The sequence below is a fragment of the Penaeus monodon genome, chromosome 39, assembly GCF_015228065.2.
Source record: "Penaeus monodon isolate SGIC_2016 chromosome 39, NSTDA_Pmon_1, whole genome shotgun sequence".
NCBI lineage: Eukaryota > Metazoa > Arthropoda > Malacostraca > Decapoda > Penaeidae > Penaeus > Penaeus monodon.
The window spans coordinates 13,362,254-13,369,753 of NC_051424.1; the positions used below are offsets into that span (position 1 = coordinate 13,362,254).

Here is a 7,500-nt window from a genome sequence, read left to right on the forward strand (position 1 = left end):
CGGACATGTTGTTCCCTTGGGCAAGGAACTTCACCTCGATTGCCTACCTAGGCACTGGATGGGCAAGCCAGTCCGAGTCAGTGCCGGTCCCAGAACCGGATAAATAGAGATGGTGACAAGAAAATCATGGAAATCCATGATCACCAACGTCCTTGTGGGACAGGGCACTTGGGGAAAAAAAAAAATGTATATATATATATATATATATATATATATATATATATATATATATATATATATATAATATATATATGTATAGAAATAAATGTATAGGTATATATATTGGTAACTCACTGGCAATGCATATAATAAAATGAATAAGCTGGGGGGAAGGGTGTTGACTTTTCCAAGTGGGACTGGCTGTGGATCCCATTGGGGGACAGGATAGGAACGAGAGTTACTTTCCTGGCTGGCACCAACCCAGTATGAAGCCTCTGAGGCAAAGCCCACGGGAACCCACAGGTAGATGTTGGGCCAACAGCCTGCCAACCAGGCTGGAACATCCGGTTCTTGTGGCAGGATGAGCAGTTACCTCAGTTATCGAGGGAACAGGAGCGGTTGGGAGTTGAGGTGGCTGCCTTCTCAGTGGTGAGAAGACCTGGCAGGGGCGCGGTCAGTATGGGTGGGTACACCTACTACTGGTCGGTCCATGGCAATGGTCCTCACCCCCAGGGAGTAGCCATAGCCGTCTCCAGCCGACTGTAACCCTTGTTAATTGAGTTAACACTGGTTGATGAGTGTATAATGGCATTGCATTTGGCTTCGTGTCTGTTATTGCTGTGTACGCCTCTACCAATGCTTGCACACTCAATGTGAAAGAAGCATTGTATACCAAACTCATATCCATGGCAGACAATTGTCCCCAGTGAGACATTCGCATTGTTCTGGGCAACTTCGATACAGTAAACGGCTGTGATCGAGCTGTTATGAGATTTCTGTCAGCCCCCATGCCTCCTTTTCCAGGACTTTGCTAGGTCCCAGAGATTGAGGATTTCGGGCAAAGCCCACAGGAACCCCACAGGCAGACGGGAGTCCCCACAGCCTGCCGACCCTTCCCTTTATTTGGGGCAGCGTCGGCGGGGCGGCAGAGGTGGTGTGCATCCGGAATGGCCACCCGAGGCTTAACCTCAGGTGAGCTTTCCAGGTAGGCGCTTGGAACATCCGGTCCTTGTGGCAGGGTGAGCGGTTACCTCTGTTATTGCGGGAATTGGAGCGACTGGGAGTTAACCCATTTCTGACGGGTAGTATTCATAGAGGCCCAGGCCTCGCTGCCGGGGGCTTATATTGTCGCCCGATCATGTGCGACCACTCATGCCAAATACCAGCATCCCATGCCATTTCTTCGTAATACTACGAAGATATGTTGTATTTTCAGTTTTCATTATTTTCTAAAGTCTCTACTTGCCATATTCCTGATAAATCGAGACTGAAGGATACTTTTGTTGTTATAGTCGGAATAAAATAAGGAGTGTATGGCATCATGGAGTTGAAATCGTCGGTTTGTTGTGTTTTTTGTTGTTGTTGTTGTTGCATGGTAAAAATGAGAAAGTGTTAAAATCAACTTAATCACACTTTCAGTGGCAGAAAAATAATCTTTTGCCATGATTGTAACAAAAAAAAACTTATGGCATGTTCATAGATACACCATGGCATGTGCGTACATGCCCCCGGCAGATGGTCCCGCCATGCCATGGCATGTGCGTACATGCCACCCGTCGATAATGGGTTAAGGTGGCTGCGCTCTCGGTGAGAAGACCTGGTAGCGGCACGATCAGTATGGGTGGGTACACCTACTAGTGGTTTGGCCGCAGTGATAGTCACCACATCCAGGGTGTAGCCATAGCCATCTCCAGCCTACTTCAGCGTACAGTAGTTGAGGTGACACCAGTTGATGAGCGTGTTATGACATTGAGACTGAAGCATGCTCTGGAAGGGGAAAGGGGATCATTTGGATTGTAGCAACTACCGTGGTATTACACTGCTCAGCATACCAGGCAAAGTTCTCGAATACTAGCGCTTCGAGTAATTGTGGAACGCCGTCGTGAATTTGGTCATGGGTTGCAACCTACATCGACCTCAAGAAGGCATTTGACTCGGTGCATCGTCAATCACTATGGGAGATCCTGAGACTCGGGAATTCCGACGCAGATTATTGACCTAATAGCAAGCCTTTATACTGGTACTGAAAGTGCTGTAAAGTGTGGTGGCGGTCTGTCGAACTTCTCCCCTGTTAATTCAGGGGTGAGGCAAGGCTGTGTCCTTGCACCAACATTTTTCAACACCTGTATGGACTGGATAATGGGCAGAGCTACTAGTCAAAGTCAGTGTGGAGCAACACTAAGCAATATCAAGGACTCAGACCTTGACTTTACCAATGATGTTGCTATCCTGTCTGAGTGCCTGGAGTCACTGGTGGTGGCTCTTGATGCATTTGCAATGAGGCGAAGCCCTTAGGCCTAGAGGTCTCCTGAATCAAGACCAAGATTCAGGACTTTGGGGGCCTATTAGGGGAACCCATTCAGTCGATCCATGATTGCAGCAAGGATGTTGAAATTACAGAGAGTTTTACATACCTTGGTAACGTAGTCCATATCTCTGGGCTGTCTGACCAAGAAGTCAATAGACGGATTGGTCTGGCAACAGGAGCCATGAACTCAATCAACAAGAGCTTTTGGAAATAGTCCGGTTTACCTTATGCTTGAAAGTCCCTGGATCTGGGGCAAGGAGCACAGTGTCCCCTTGTTCCTGAGCTGGCCCTTTCACACATATATATATATATATATATATATATATATATATAGTATATGTATATATATATATATTGTAGATATATAGTGTGGGTGTATATATATATATATATATATATGTTATATATATATATATATATATATAATATAGATATATATAAGATATATATATATACTATTATATATATATATATATTTATATATTGCTACGCCAGTGGGTCTTTGTCTCTGTGCCGGAAACATGTGTAACATGAAGGGACTGGGCAAAACATGACGCAGCTGGCTGTGAGAGAGGAGCGGAGGAACAAAGCCGTGAGACGGGTTGGGTGCTGCTCCGTGAAGACCTCGTGGCATTTGTGAGGCATTGGAACTGATTGATAAAACATTGTTTTGCCCTATTATAAGCTGTATTGTGCTGTTGTGACATGCTGGTGTCACCTGTATTGTGCCTATAGAAAGTGGTACGGGTAAATAACTTGTGGAAATAAAGGAAAGGACAGTCATCGTGCGTTTATTCGTGCCCTGCCCTCGCCACTGGAGTTTCCTCTTCTTGTGTTCGGGACACTGTGGTGCTCGGTGCTCTTGGAGCTGTTCAGTGTTCACGAATGTGAATAGCACGCGTTCTGCCTAGCCTGCATTGTGTGGTGCGCAGAGAGACAGCGGGTTCGGCGTAACAAATGTTGTCAGGAGTGGGATGGTGATATTGATCCCTCCCCCAGTGAGATCAACCGATTTATCATGTCGTCCAAAGATGGCGGCAGCCATGGAGGGAGAGGAGGCTATGACTGAGGCAGGCACGAGTGAGGTGAAGCCGAGCCAGATGGACCTGATCACTGCCATGCTGGCCGGTATGAGGGAGGGAATGCCACTAAAGGGGATGATGAGTGGCGTAAGGCACAACGTGAGGACTCTGACCTTGCTCCCAGTGTCCGGTGGCTCGAGGCTCTCAGTGGACGCCCAGTTGGGAGGCGTCGTCCCGGTAGCTGCGAATGAGCCCCACCACAAAGTGTCTGTGGACCAGTTGGAAACATACGAGTGGATCAAAGCGGTTTTGTTAGTGAGCGCTGGGTTGCAAGTTGGGAGTGAAGTGGACAGTGACACGTGGGTAGTTTGTAGTACCCAGAGCCATGCTGCTGAGTTGCTGAGGGAATACATGCCGGTGTTACCAGTGGCCACTTGGGCGGGAAAAAAGACCCCCTGAGCCGTTCCGTCAACGCTTCTACTAGGGTGGGCATGAGAAGTGACCGTGTTCTCATTGTGAGTAGCATGTGATGTGTGCAGTGAAAAGAAGGGTCTTAGATAGAAAGAAACCAGTTGCCCGTTACAGGTTTACTGGTGGAGCCACCCATGAACGGGTGGCAATAGACATGATGGTCCGTGCCTCTCACGCACAAGGAAAACCGATGCATCTGTGTGGTAATGGACGATTTCTCAAATTGGCCTGAGGGCATTGCACTACCAACCACGAGGCAGAGACCGTGGCGGCGTGTTAGTGAAGAATTCATACCTGTTTTGGTGTGCCTTCTGAACTGCACTGGACAAGGCGTGGAGTTTGAGTCACGAGGGGTTCTGTGAGGGTTGCGAGCGTGTTGTTTAGGCGTGCGCAAGACACGGACGACACCCCTCAATCCACAGTCCGATGGTATGGTGGAGTGGTTTAACCCGTACCCTTGCTCAACAGTTAGCCAAATATTGCAGGGAAAGTAAGGAAGACGGGGACGTCAAGTGCCCGCCATGCTCATGGACACCGGTCTGCTGTGCATGAGGTAAACAGGCTTCACACCTGCCCGACTCATGTTTGGCCGTTTGAGCTCAGGCTACCAGTGGATTGGCCACAGGGCGGCCACCCGACATGAAATTGCCAACTGTCACATCCAGCTAGCAGTGGCATGCAGGAGAAACCTGGCGGAGGTGCACCGACGAGTGAGTGGCAAGCTTCAAGGTAGCTGCCTGCCATGAGGAGACTATGACCGGCGAATGAGGGAGTGAGGTACAAATAGGTGACAGCGGCATATAACGCAAGTCGGAAGCGAGGCTCTCGCTGAAGCTACAGAACCCCTGGGAGGGGCCATACAACTGTGGTAGCGGCCCTCTCTGATGTCCACCTATCGACTTCGCAGAGGGCGAAAACGACGTTGTTGTCCACTTGGACCGGCTGTGGCTGTTACCACGGGCCAGGAAGCTACTCTGGGGCCATGGTGAAAAAGCAGCATGAAGTTTAGCCCCAGTACGGCGATGAGGCCGTGGAGATGCTGACCAGATGGAGATGAGGACGAGCATATTGGACGGTTGAGGCGATGCAGGCAACGTCAATGTGGACCATGAGCCAGGTCTGGGCACAGGAGGATACCCTCTGGGTTGACACTGCCAATCTACCGCCGACCACACCCTCCAGAGAACCCAGCGGAGAGCGAAAGAAAGCCGCATCGGATGAAGATTTTTGTGTTTCTGAGAACGATTTTATTTATAGTTTCTTGTAGTTTGGGTCAGGTGTAGATATGACAGAGCAGACGGGTCGTTTCTGCTTGGTAGGGGGGGAAGGGGATAGCCAGTGGGTCTTGTCTCGGCGAAACATGTGTTAAAATGAACGGGGACCTGGGGCAAAAATGACGCAGCTGGCTGTGAGCAGAGGCGCGGAGGAAAAGCCGTTGAGAACGCGGGTTGGGTGCTGCTCTGTTAAGACCTCGTGCTTTGGGCCCCCCCCTTTTTGGTGGGTTGTGGGGGGGGAAACCTGAGAAAACATTGTTTTGCCCTGTTATAAAGCTGTATTGGTGCTGTGGGAACAGCTGAGTTGTCCCACCTGTATGGGCCTATAGACAAAAGTGTAAGGGTAAATAACTTGTGTATAAATAAAAGGAAAGGGACCAGTCAGCGGTGTTTATTCGTGCATGCCTTCGCCACTTGGCGTTTCCCTCTTGGTGTTCTGGGACACTGTGGTGCTCGGTGCCTCTTGGAGCGTGTCTGTGTTCACAACCCTGGTGAAAGCACGCGTCTGCCTAGCCTGCATTGGTTGGTGGCAGAGAGATGAGTCGGGCGGCGTCGTAACAATATATATATATTAACATAATATATATATATATATATATATATATATATATATATATATTATAAACAATTATATGGGAATATATGCAAAATATTTCTAATATAAATATAGATAAATAAATATATATTATATATCTATCTATCTATATCTATCTATCTATCTACTCTATCTATATATATATGCATATATGTAAAGTACATATGTATGAAATTTAGCTGTATATGAAAAAAGGCATATATATATATATGTATGTATGAATATATATGTATATATAAATTATATTTATATTTACATATTTTTCATATACAAATATATTTTGCACATATGTATATTATAGATATATATATATATAGTCATAGATATATTCTAGATTAGGTAGAGATCGTAGATAGATATATATATATTAAATCGATTTAATATGAGGAGATATATAGATAATTTATATATATATATATATTTATACATATAAATATATATGAATATATGATATTTATTTATCTATATATATACATATATATTTATTTATCATCTATCTATCCATCTCTCTCTCCTCTCTCTCTCTCGCTCTCTCTCTCTCATCTCTCTCTCTCTCTGTATATATATATGTATCTATATATTATATATATATATGTATATATATATATATTATAGATATATATATATTATATATATAATATATATAGATATATATCATATAATCATTATATTTACCTATTTTGTATATACAAATATATTTTGCCACATATGTATATATATTATATATATGTATATATGTTTATTTATTCATATATATACATTACATATGTATATATATGCAATATTATATATATGTTTATATAAATATATATGATATATAGATATATATATATATATTTATAAATATCTATATATATATATATATTTAAATATATATCTATATATATATATATATATATTATATATAATATATATGATATATAATAATATTATATTTATATATATTATATACATATATATTTATTTATCCATCTATCTATCCATCTCTCTCTCTCTCTCTCTTTCTCTGTCTCTCTGTCCCTCTGTCTCTCTCTCTCTCCTCTCTGTCTGTATATATATTATATGTATATATATATATTAATTATATTTACATATTTTCATATACCCAATATAGTTTGCACATCTTATATATATTTAATATGTTATATGTATATAATGCATATATATTACATACTAATGTAATATATATGCCTATTATATATGTTTATATAAATATATATCATATATATATATATATATATTAGATAGATATATATATTCTATATATATATTTATATATATATATTTATTACATATAGATATATATGACTATATGATATTTATTTATCTAATATAGTATACAGAGATATTTAATTTATCCATCGATCTTTCCATCTCTCTCTCTCTCTCTCTCTCTTTCTTTCTCCTCGTCTGCGTCGCTGCGCGCTGCTCTGCTATCCTCTCTCTCGCTCCTCTCGCTCTCTCTCTCGCTGGACATGTAGATAGATAGAGAGATGTATAGAGATATAATTGAGATATAGAGATATGATAGAGTAGATATATAGATATAGATAGCGAGATATGACACTACACACACACCAACACATATAGACATAGAGAGATAGAGAAGAGATATAAGAGATATATATAGAGATGAGAGTAAGAGTGAGAGTATGAGTACAGAAGATGGAT

General features: G+C 42.7%; 1 protein-coding gene across 1 annotated transcript in view; it reads left to right on the forward strand.

The window, feature by feature from the left end:
• The window catches only part of LOC119597473 (spermatogenesis-associated protein 20-like), a 45,258-nt gene that overhangs the window by 28,809 nt on the left and 8,949 nt on the right, over positions 1 to 7,500 (forward strand). The gene's annotated exons all lie outside the window — the stretch shown is intronic.